We start from the raw sequence: 12,112 nt of genomic DNA, 5'->3' as shown, positions 1-12,112 counted from the left end.
TAGTAGAGCAATCACTGCGCAAAGGCTGCCACCGTTCTCAGCAGCACAGGTCCTGTTTACACAGTATTATATGCTGCGGAAAGTGATTTTTTTTAAAGACAAAAACATCCAGCCTTTTGCTCATTCATTAGTTGGCCATCAGTTGATCAGCAGCCTATTTACATACCTATTTATGGAAGCCTTTCTCCCCTACACTCCTAACAGAGGTTAGAAGAGAGGTTAACTCTATAGCTAGCTTTTCTTTAATGGCCAAGTAGTAGGAGCTTCCATGGACATCAAGAAGTTGACCGACCACCCGTAAGAAATTTCGAATTGCTTTGGCTTCATGGGATAAGCAGATCCACCATCAAAAAAGTAGTTGTGCAACAAAAAATTGTACCAAGCTGCCAAAGATGGAATTTTATGTACCAAAAAAAGTTGCAAAAAACAGCTGTGATCGATCCATTATCCCAAGTCTCTGTTCTGTCACACCGATTACACGGATATTTTCTCAATCATTCCTTTCATGTTATTGCAGGAGCAACTGTGTTGGTGTGACACTGGTAACACGCTGCCGCATTCCACCAACTCCAAGTAACAAGGACGCCCTTGTTTATATGGGAAGGGAAATATCGGAGACCCAAGGTTATAACCTTTTGCTTTCCAAGGTCCACCTTAAGGCATCTTGGGTGACCTTTTGCATTTAACAGGCTGGTAACGAAGAGGTTTCTATGAAATAAACGATAATCCAAGGTTCCATTACATCGTGTATAACGGAGCAAAATTTGCTAAAGTCCCATGACTGGGACCAAAAGGGCTGCGATGATTGATGAGGCACATTAGATGGCTGTCAGCTAAATGATCGCTTGTCTAATAAGCCTTCTCTCCCCCAACTCCCTGATACTCTGGGAACGCTGAGCGAGACCCGGCGCTCCTCATCTCGCGGTAGAGCCGCAGCCAGACTCCTAAGTCAGCGACCTAACTCTCTGTCATGAAGGATGATCAGTTTAAAATCAACCAACCAAATTATTCTCTCACCAACTTATCTGGTTTGTGGGTGGGTGGGTAGACCGCCATATACAGACTATTGGCTGATCCATTGGATATCGGCAGCTTTAGCCATCTTTAGCTTAATGAGCATGGGGCCTTTAGATTATATAGGTTCTTCATGATGATTGCTTAGCATAAATATTTTTTTTTGCAAAAAAGTAGTTCAAAAGGACAGTAAAACTGCTGTAAAGGGAATCTGCCAGTAGGATCAACCCTCCCAAGCCATGTATATAGACATGCAGGTCGTAGGACAGCCAATTAATACCGTGATATCTGCGATCCGATGTATTGTTCCAAAGAAATCCACATTTTTCTTAATATGTAAATGAGCTGTTAAGATCTATGAGCGATATATAGATCTCCCTGAGAATCTGCCTCCAGAGCTTATTGTAAATGACAGGGCGATACAATGCGAGACATGTAGATCAGGAGAGCAGACAGCCAGTCATTACATATCTCACACTATCGCTCCATCATTTACAAAAAGCTCAGGAGGCAGATTCTCGGGGAGATCTATGTACGGCCCATAGATCTTAACTCATTTACATTTGTAAGAAAAATGTAGATTTCTCTGGAACAAGACATCAGATCGCAGATCAAGGTATCATTTTTATTAGCTTACTACCACTTACATGCCCATATAGACGGCTTGGGAGGGTTGATGCTATTGACCCATGCCCTCTAAATCAACATTCATTGATTCTGAAGAATTACCACATAGAAAAATGTATACAGCGCTGGAAATAAGGGCTTCCGGAAAAACAAAAATAAGTTATGCAGAATTAGAAATCATTTATTAAATCGGTCTTCAAATGACTCATCTTTCCATTTTAAATCTTGTGATATTCCACTTTTTTTTTTTCCTTTTTTTACTTCCGGACTGGAAACAAGTGCTGGAATTATCAGAGCCCTTATACTGGTTTTAAGCAATATTACGGCATAAATGTACAGGAACTAAACAAACGATAAATTAACAAAAAAAACAAAGTAAAACAAAAAATTCCACCAAAATGTAATAAGCCGGACACATGGCCCAGAAGATGTAGTAAGAGCATTCGGTTTCGTAGTTAGAGTCAAACCCTACACGACCAGAAGAAACCTTGTCCAGAGAAAAGAGGGGGATGGGGAGGAAAATTCCAAACAAAGATGAACTACAAGAGGAAGAGCTGCCAGAGACCCCGGCAGAGGTCACATCCAACAAGACAAGGATTCATCCTACTACTAACCTACCCAGTGTGTAATAGAACACTGCGAAAGCATAAAAACGGGAAAGAACATTATATTCAGACCTGTAAGTGATATTAATGACAAGTGTATAAAAGACTTCATTAAATCACAGAGCACAAATAGGTGCAAAAACAATCAAGGTAGAATAGAATATAAACATAGTAAAAAGCACAATAAAAGCAGAAAAAAAAAAAAAAAAAAAAAGTCACCCGAAGCGTTGAGAACAATTCCATAAACACAAGTCAAGACGCAACTTTACCAGCACAGATTTCCTCCAGATTCCAGTATCGGCACATTTCGCAGTGTGTGAAAGTAACTGCAGTGTGAACTGAGAATAAATCCACAAACGACGGCTCACATAACGACACGCAGTGACGCGCAGGGATTTCCCAACCAATTCCTCGATCAGTGTCCCCTCACCGCTACCACTAGACCAAGAAACCGGCCCCTGCGATTTATGGGTCATCACTGGACACCTCCGAGCTGCAGCAAAACTGCAACTACCTCCAATCTGTCTGAGCATGCTGGGAGTTGTAGTTTTTTTCCCCCACTGGTTGAACACAAAAATAGAAATAATCCAAAACTGGTGCAAAGAATATAGGTATATAGTCGCGTGGGCTAAAGGACTGTATCCAGCACAAAGCCATGTGGGTGCTCACTAACAGCACAGACCCTCACGCTAGTTACCGGGCCCATATATAAGGTGAGACCATAAGCCATTAATTGAAAATCCATTGCTATTAGCGAACAACTATGAGCAGCATATATAAAAAAAAAAAAAAAAAAAAAAAAAGTTAAATAATGATGATAGGCCGAGGACAATGCAGCCGGACGCACAATATATACTGGAAATAAGAAACCTCGGAAGATCAAAATCGTCACAAAAAAAAACAAACCAGCTGACTAGCGGTGCGGAACGCGGCCAAAGAGTCCGAAACTTCAACTTAATGAAAAACTTTAATAACAGTTTTCTAAGTGAGTGCTGGACCGAAAATCTGCTCCAAGACCAGAACTAAAGGGTTGGGACGGTATGGTCGCGCCGAGTGTTATAATGACCTAGATAACATGTTCGTCCCTCGATATCGTCATACGGGGATGTAGCAGAGCTCACGTGGTGACATAACCATAGCACTGCAGGTCCCTACTGCAACAAGTCCTGTAGAAACGAGACAATCAGAAGACCGTACGGGGCGATCGTACAGATGTAGCAGAGCTACAGTAGTCCGCCCTGCGTTCCCTGTGTGACAGGGTGTGCCGTATACAAGTCTATATACCTGCAGTATATACAGTGATGCAGAGAGGACACATGGTGAGAAGTTTAGTCAAGTTCCAGGAGCTGAGACTTCTCCTGGGGCCACGGTGTCTCCCCACTGCACAGTGGTCATATAGTGCCATACAGTGAAAGCATAGAATAAGACCCCCGTCACACATCTGCGCCCAGGACACAGTGCCATCAGCTCACCCATTGTGCCGCCCTGCGCTCGCCTCCCCTCAGACGCTTCCACATGCTCCTCAGCCTCACAAGTGAGAAGCCTCCACTCTCCTCAGATCCATGTGTTGGCTCCAGGCATGTGGGAGGATCACCAGGAGGCTTCATGTGAAGATGACACCGGCCATTTGGGCGTGTAGGGAGCAGAATTTGCTTTTCTTCCTCTCTCTGTAACCTCCTTCTTCCTTTTTATCCTTTTGGCATTTAGTCACACTACACCAGGCCGGCTTGTGGGAACCGGTGGCCAGTGCTGGCCCCATGCGGCTCCATCTGAGGGCGATGGTCAATGGAGGCTGCAAATGTGCAACTCACGAGCAAAACCTAAAAAAGGAGGAAACACAGGTAGCCAAGGAATGAAAGTGTGACCCCCCAGTCACCCTACTGGCCGAGGAAAAGAGGAGCTCGTTATGGACCCCTTAATATTAGAATTGGACGCGATTAATCTTATCAATTCCCCCCACCAGATATCCAATAATTACAACTCTATAACACACAGCATCCAACTTGTCGGATTTAGGATTTATTATTTACTTTACTCGCTAATATAGCGCCATCATATTGTGCAGTTTTACAGATATCATCGCTGCCCCCATTGGGAATCACAATCTAAATTCCCTATCGGTATGTCTATGGAGTGTGGGAAGAACGAGAAGGAAACTCACGCAGAACACAGAACGAAAACTCCTTGCAGATGTTGCACTTGGGATTAGAATCCAGGAAGAAAGCAGAACCATGCTAACCACTGAGCCAGCAGGTCCAAAACCATGATCAGCAAAGTGAGCAATTCAGGATAACAAGTGAATCGATCCTCTGAATCTGTGAATTTGGAACAAGTTTAAGACCTATAGGAAGCAAAAAGTAAATGATGACTTTGGGATATCCTTATACTTTGTCTCGGCCATTTCCAGAAGGCTCATGGAACTAAATGGAAAAAGCCGCGTAGGTGGTGAACTCAGCAAGTGAGAAGGGGTGATGGGGTCGTGTTTGACGAGTGGGACTCATTTCACGCACCCAAAATCTGAGGATATGCCCTAGGTGTCAGATGGTAATACAGCTTTAAACTCTGCATAACCCAATTACTTTCCGTCACCCACCTCCATCCAGTAAGTCCTACATAGCCGGGGTCCTAAACACCGTAATTTAGCATATATGTGGGGTCTAGTAGGGTGACAACACAGTATTCCTGCGTTCACGGTGGATTAATACAGACATGTAGGACCGTGTTGGCGCGATGCCCCTCAATGCAGCTCTTCATTATCCGGATCTCACCAGGAGCGAGTGCTCCCGACAGACCTACCTCACTTCCCCACCCCATATCTAGCCATGGTCACATCCCCTTGAGGACCTCATGAAGATGGTCAATTTGCCAGATTGATCATAGAGACCAACAATATCCTTACCACCCCTCAACTGCAGCAGACCCCAGATGGCCAGTCACCCTCCATTCTATATTTTTGCCCCTGAATTACAGAGAACCACCACCTTCATGGCAGCACCCCATGTGGCTTCAGATATTAAGTACCACCATTGAGTGTACCCGTGTAACCCTCAGCCCTACAGAGCCTAAATGATCTAATCCCCCCGCTAAGGATAAGCACGCACACGTTGCGGATCCGCAGCGTTTCCGGCTCTGCGGGTCCGCAGCAGATTTAGCTGTGTTGTACAGTACCATTGTTTTCAATGGTAAACTGAAAAACACTGTGCACATGCTGCGGATTTTTCCGCGCGATTTGCTGCGGGTTCAAATCCGCAGCATGTCAATTCTTTGTGCGGATTCCACTGCGGTTTCACACCTTCTCCATTGTAGAGATGTGAAACCGCAGGCTAATCCGCAGGTAAACCGCAGGTCTTTTGACCTGAAATTTTACCTGCGGATTTTTACAAACCCGCGCAGAAAAAGCCGCAGGACCAAAATCTACGTGTGCACACAGCCTAATAATTCCCGTCAGTCGTCCGTGTGACTGGTACAAATGTTCTTGCACATATTCCTGTATGTATGGGCAGAGGAAAAAAGTCTTGCAATTAAGATCCTCAGGCCAAAATACTTAAGGGGTTGTCCAGGCTTGGGGCTCAAGTCTGCAGTCATTCAATTTGTGTGACCGAACACTTATGAAGCCTCACAGTGCGCGTCGTCAGGATCCTCCAGTGCTGGCTGTCATGCAACTGCAAGTATAATAGCTCTGACCACATTTCAACTAGACGCGTCTGGCCCCACTCAATTCCCTTGAATTCAGTCAGGCTGCACATGTCTAGTCTGCATGCGATCGAAAGTATGCGAATTTCATACTTGTCATATGCCCTCCACCTACCAGCAACGGATAATCCACAGACCGTGTGCACACAGCGCGCGGTGAGGATTCACAAGTCTGCAGTCACATAGAGCGACAGACTGCAGACTTGAGCTCCAAGCTGAACAACCCCTAAAAAAAAAAAAAAAGGGCCCTATTCATCATTTGCACATTTTTTCCCCTTTCATTTAAGTGTCTTGTGGTATCCCAACTTTTTAAAACTCCAGGGGGAAGACTGGAACATTTGCACAAAATTTTTGAAATTAGGAAAAAAAAAAAAAAAAGCGCAAAGTGGGCTCTCATCTGGGCATTTCTACCCAAACAATCCTATTGTACCCCATTTACTAGATGCCATGTGAGGACTGCAGACAGGCTGAGGTTTAGTGACGGAGAATCTCCCATTCCTGGCGGCCCCACCAGTAATCACAAGTCTCTGGAGCGAGCCCATCAGACATGCGGCAATGCTCCATTTGCCAATATCTACTGGACTAATCTCTGCTGAACCCCAGCAGTTTTCATACTTTGGCAACGCAGTTTAACATGGCAGGAAAAGAGCGCGGGATCTGAGCTCTGGACAGGGAGAAGCAACATTCACATCAGCAGCTTTTTTACATTCTCCGAGCCACATAAAGGATGGGGACATATTGGTAACGTAAATGAAGTCTAAACTACAACAGGAACTTTACAAATTGTCCCGATTATAAAGAGTGTATACAGTCATTATGTGAAGTTATGCGTCTCCATGGATACAGAACAACCAACCCCGTGTCGTCTGATCCTCCAGCTGAATGCTCGGCTCCTTTTACATTGCCTGCTGGGCGAGTCTAAAGCCCGGCTGTCGGCTGTATGACACTAGGCTGACCATTTGACAGGCAGCCATCCTGCACTCTCTCGGGGAAATTCACCAGACGACATGACGGCTTATCTCCTGGAAAACGATTTAATCGGCAATCCAAAATCAGACATGTGCAATCGACATCTCTCCCGACCATCATATGGGCCGGTGCCCCCACACACATTAGACCACCAGCTGTACCGGCTGATATTGATGGGTTCAGACAACATTAGGTCTATTTCTATGGGGGGCTTAAAGGTCCGGTTTGAGAGTCAAGTCTGCAGTGCGCACACTGTCACAATTCCCTGGTATTACCAGTGTGTGCAAGAACTCACAGAACACTGCATACATGCAGACAAGTCTCACCAGTCAATTAAATGATATTTTTAGCTGGTAGGCCAAAAAAGTGGTGACTGGTTCCCCTTAAAGGGGAGTACGGACCTTATATCACACAAGGTATTGAAGGAACAGTAGATGGGGAATGGCAGAGATGGAGACAGTAAGCATGCAGGGCGATGACCGCATTTTCTAAGCAGGGTGTGCACTTCGTATGGGCTGCATGCTGCTCTGTATGAGTGACGTGCAATCATTCATTGTCTTTCTCAGAAGGTACAAGTACAGACATGAGCGGAGTTTCACCTCTGAAAATCTGCATATGAACACAATACATCCTGTGCGCGGCTCCGTCCTCTCCCGCCCTAGATCAGGTATCCAGGTTCCCACACACAAAGCCATGCTCCCATCATGCTGAAAGACACCAGATTTCACCCCTGGCTCATACCATACGGGAACAGTACGAAAACTGACACCGTGCCACAAAGAAGCTTAAAGGGGTTGTCCCATAAACATTTATCAACTGTCCACAGGATAGAATGATAAATGTATGATCCCTGGGGGTCTGGAAGAAGAGACGTCAACCAATCCCAGGAGGAAGAAGGGTTAACGAACTTGTTTGGTCACCACTCCAATGGACAACGAATTCAGCAGTGGTCGCACATGTTCACGAACTGCCCCATCGGCACAAAAGACTACAATGCAAGCTCCTATCAACCTGAAGAAGGACCCCCAGAAATTATGACCCAGCCACATTGTAGGTATAAATGTACAAGTTGTATATGGGGAAAACGCCTTTAAAGTACTCAATTTGCCAAAATTGCAAAAACATGGCTTTTTTTTTTTTTTTTTTTTTTTTTTAAGAAAACAACCTAGAACAATACCTATCCATAGGTTGTGTCTGGTATTACAGCTCAGCTCTGTTGAAGTAACAGAGAATGAGCTGCAACCAACGGACGGAGTAACGAAATCCAGAGAACTGATGCAGCAAGAGAGAAGTCTTGGAGACAGGAGTAGGATTGAGAAAGTGAGTCTTAGGTCATTAGCAGAATGGAGGGTACAGGTAGGGTGATGGACAGACGAGAAAGGAAATTTAGTGTGGTGCTACACAGTGTAGAGCTTTGTGGGTGAGAGTGACACATTTATATTGGATTCTGTAGCGGATGGGCAACCAGTGAACGACTGGCACAGGGTTGAGGCATCAGTGTAGCAGCTGAACAAAAATGTGATCCTGGCTGCTGCTTTCAAGATGGATTGGAGAGGGAAGAGTTTAGCAAGAGGGAGACCGAATAGAGAGTTGCAATAGTCCAGATGAGAATGAGTAAGGCTAGTTTCACACTAGCGCTTCCTCCGTGAAGCTCCGCCCCCTACCGCGCCTCCTCCGTTCAGCCCCGCCTCCGCTGGCATGCGTACCCTGTCTTTAGCACTGGGTACACAGGCCATGCCGATGAATGCGGATGCCTCCGCATGCGTCTTTTTGACAGTGCGGTGACCGCACCAAAATGCAACACGTTGCGTTCGGTGCAGGTCGCCGCCACCATCAAAAAGACGCATGCGGAGGCATCCGCATTCATCGGCATGGCCTGCGTACCCAATGCTAAAGATGGGGTATGCAGGCTGCATGTCGGAGGCGGACTGAACGGAGGAGGAGCTTCACGGAGGACATCCGCAGCTCCTCCATATGCTAGTGTGAAACTAGCCTAAGCGGAATGGGTGGAAGCTATTTTCCATACAGCAGAATGTACCCCATGGTCCTCTGAATAGCATAATGCACCCCATAGTCAATATAGCATAATGAATTCCATAAACCATGTAACCCCATGGTCTTCTGTACAGTATAAAGCACCACAGAGTCCTCTGTATAGTATAATGCACCCCCTGGTCCTTTGTATAGCATAATGCACCCCGTAGTCCTCCATATGGTATTAACACCACAATGTTCCAAAAAATAAATACATAAATTACAGTACTGTCCTCTTTTCCTTGTTCCCTAGCTACTTTGAGCGCCTAGGATACCGACAGTTGCAATGACGTGCAGGGGGTCCGCAGTTGGCGCTGGCACCGGGTTCCCCAGGCTCACGGGCCCTATTGTAGCAGTGCAGGGAGATAAATTCTCTGCTAGATCAGGCAGACACTATCAGCATGCTGCTCAAGCCAATACACTTAAAAGTAGGGTAGCTCTGGATGAGCCCCTAAGGCTGGTTTCACACTTGCGTGTTTTTGCGCAAACATGCACATGCGTTTTTTTTTCCTATATTTAACATGGGTGTGCATTGTCATGCGTTTGTATGCACATGCGTTTTTTTGTAGTGTGCACCCAAGCGCACAAAATGCAACCTGTTGCATTTTTTGCGCGTCCGACATGTCTATTAAAAAAAAAAAAAAAAAAAAAAACAACGCATGCACACGCAATGCACATCGAATTCACCTAAAAACACATTAAAGTCTATGGGAGCGCTGACGTGCACATGGTCATGCACACGTATGCGTTTTTAGGTAAAAAAAAAAAAAACCGTGCGCAAAAAATAAGAAAACGCATTAAAAACGCATGATTTGTTTTTTATGCGTGCTTGCATTGCGCACGCAGCGCAAAAAAATGCAAGTGTGAAAGTAGCCTAAGAGCGCAGGTCCAGGGGCGGCCGCACCCGATACCCCCGAGTAGCTAGTTACTGGCCAGAGGCTTCCCTAACAAATGGCATTATGGGTTATAAATCATCTAGCGATATAGGTAGTGTGACTGGTGGAGAGGGGTTGGACTTGAAGGGTGCGAAATTTAAAAAAAAAAAAAAAAAAAAAAAAAAAAACTTTTAGAGGCCTTGATAGGTGTTCATTACCAGCCCCAGGAAATGACTGGAGTAGGAGAAAATACTGCCTGCAGGCTGGGGTCAGAGGGCACACACCCAAACTAGAAAATAATGGGAACAACCAAGCGTACAAGTGAGAATCTGACCCCGTAATCAGTAGGTACAGAAAGCAAGAGAGCAATCTTACCGATAATGAGCAGAGAACAGGTAAAAGATATATATACAGTATATATTAAATCTGTGATCAGCACTGTAAAGTATCGGGGCCTGCGGAGACATATGAAGCTCTCCACGCCGTCCTGGTGACTCCTACACTTCCCATCTTCCAGGTGGAAAGGATTCGGCATGTGCAGACTCGTTCTATAACAATACCCGGGCCGAGGCGAAGCCCACAGCTCGGCAATAACTATGGCCGCATCAGTGTCTGCAAAGCTGAAGTCACCATCTGCTAATCAGAAAAACTTACCATACAGATACAGCTAAAACTAATGAAGAGTTATGGCCATAATACAGACCAGACCTGCTGAGTTTTTGGTGACAGGTCCGATACGATTTTCCCATTACACACCACAATGTCAGTTGTGTTTGCAGGCTGGTCGTGATTTGGCTTTTTTTTTTTTTTTTTTAAACCACATCACATTTTTAATTGCGTGATTTGTCTGAGACTTTATTCGCCCGAAGCGTTAATGTTATGTATAGATGAGGTTATTCTATTTTCCTATTTTGCCCAAATTTGTACAAACCAGAGCCAGAGTGGGAGGAAAATTAGGACAATTTTTTTTTTTTTTTTTGGTAAGGGACGTCAGTAATAATTTCCAGACACATTAAGATTTTTACTTTCATTTAGATAGAATGTCAAACCTGGGCACCACCAACAGGGCAATGGCCGTCATAATGCCAACATTTGGAGATCGGTTTGGTTCAGGTTTAGTTACAGAAAAAGTTGGTTTGTTTTTATTCTTGTGATACCAAAATATTTATAATTACAGTAAAAGTTATGGCAAAGAAAGCAACAAAACGTCAATGAAATGAGCCAGGAAAACAAAAAAGCCATGTACAAGATGTGGCTTTTACAAAAAATGGATACTGTAGTAGTAATGGCTCAGTGCAAAATGTCAGTAAAGAGAACGTCATCAGAAAACCTTGTCTAAACCAGAGTTATGCTTTTTTTAGTACACAGTTTAGTTAAAAAAAAAAAAAAAAAATATACAATTTTCACACTGGACACTAGGCCTAATATTAGGCTCCTTCTTCTGGTTCTTCACATGAACATTAGCAGTAATAAAAGGACTCAGAACCTAACGAGTTTAATGAACACACTCATCAGGGGAAAGATTATTACACAGGAGGAGGTGAGCTGTGATATCACCTATTGTTAATGGTGGATCCTGTGTCATCTACTGTATATAGAGGTGTTATCAGTCATTGTACAGGAGGAGGAGGTGAGCTGTGATATCACCTATTGTGAATGGTGGATCCTGTGTTATCTATTGCATACAGAGGTGTTATCAGTCATTGTACAGGAGGAGGAGGTGAGCTGTGACATCAACTATTGTGAGTGGTGGATCCAGTGTTATCCATTGTATATAGTGGTCCTTCATCACAGACAGGATAACAATGAAAGGGAAGAGCTGAAAAATCTTCTGTGCAAAACAAAATGTGAGTCTAGTATACGGCCCAGGGGCCAGTGTGTAAAATGCCATTTTTTTAATGTACAGCAATATAAAATGAAAAAAAAAAAAAAAAAAACACAAAAACTAAAGTTTAAGCAATAGATAATTTTCTGATGACAAATTCTCCTTTAAGGGGTTACGTTGGAGTTTATGGTTCAATTAGGAGCATCACAAAAGACAAATTACAAATAATACATAAACCAGCAGGACGCCAGACATTGTACAAGTATTTTTATAAAAACAAGTTTTTTTTTCACTTTTAAAGAAAAAAAATAGAAAAGGCCCAGATATGCAGAGAGGAGAATGACTTGAACTCTACAGCGCCACCTGTTGGAAGCAGCGATCCTACGAGTCACTATTCAGCCTTTAATGAGCCTTGCAATATGACTTGGGATAAAAGCCAAATCAAAATCTCAAATTTGCAGACACTGTTT

General features: G+C 44.2%; 1 protein-coding gene across 5 annotated transcripts in view; it reads right to left on the bottom strand.

Annotated features, from left to right (window-relative positions):
- The window catches only part of TIAM1 (TIAM Rac1 associated GEF 1), a 260,582-nt gene that overhangs the window by 162,670 nt on the left and 85,800 nt on the right, over positions 1-12,112 (bottom strand). Inside the window, exon 1 of one of the 5 annotated variants that reach the window (XM_073584568.1) lies at positions 3,719-4,590. The exons of the other annotated variants lie outside the window; for them this stretch is intronic. The gene's annotated coding sequence lies outside the window, so the exon portion shown is untranslated. Of the gene's footprint in view, positions 1-3,718; positions 4,591-12,112 lie in introns of those variants that run through there. 5 annotated transcript variants of the gene reach the window in all.

The sequence above is a fragment of the Dendrobates tinctorius genome, unplaced genomic scaffold (assembly GCF_039654945.1).
Source record: "Dendrobates tinctorius isolate UK_male_01 unplaced genomic scaffold, ASM3965494v1 ptg000084l, whole genome shotgun sequence".
Classification (NCBI taxonomy): domain Eukaryota; kingdom Metazoa; phylum Chordata; class Amphibia; order Anura; family Dendrobatidae; genus Dendrobates; species Dendrobates tinctorius.
Note: the sequence above shows the minus strand (reverse complement) of the source record. Positions and strands in the feature narration are given on the sequence as shown.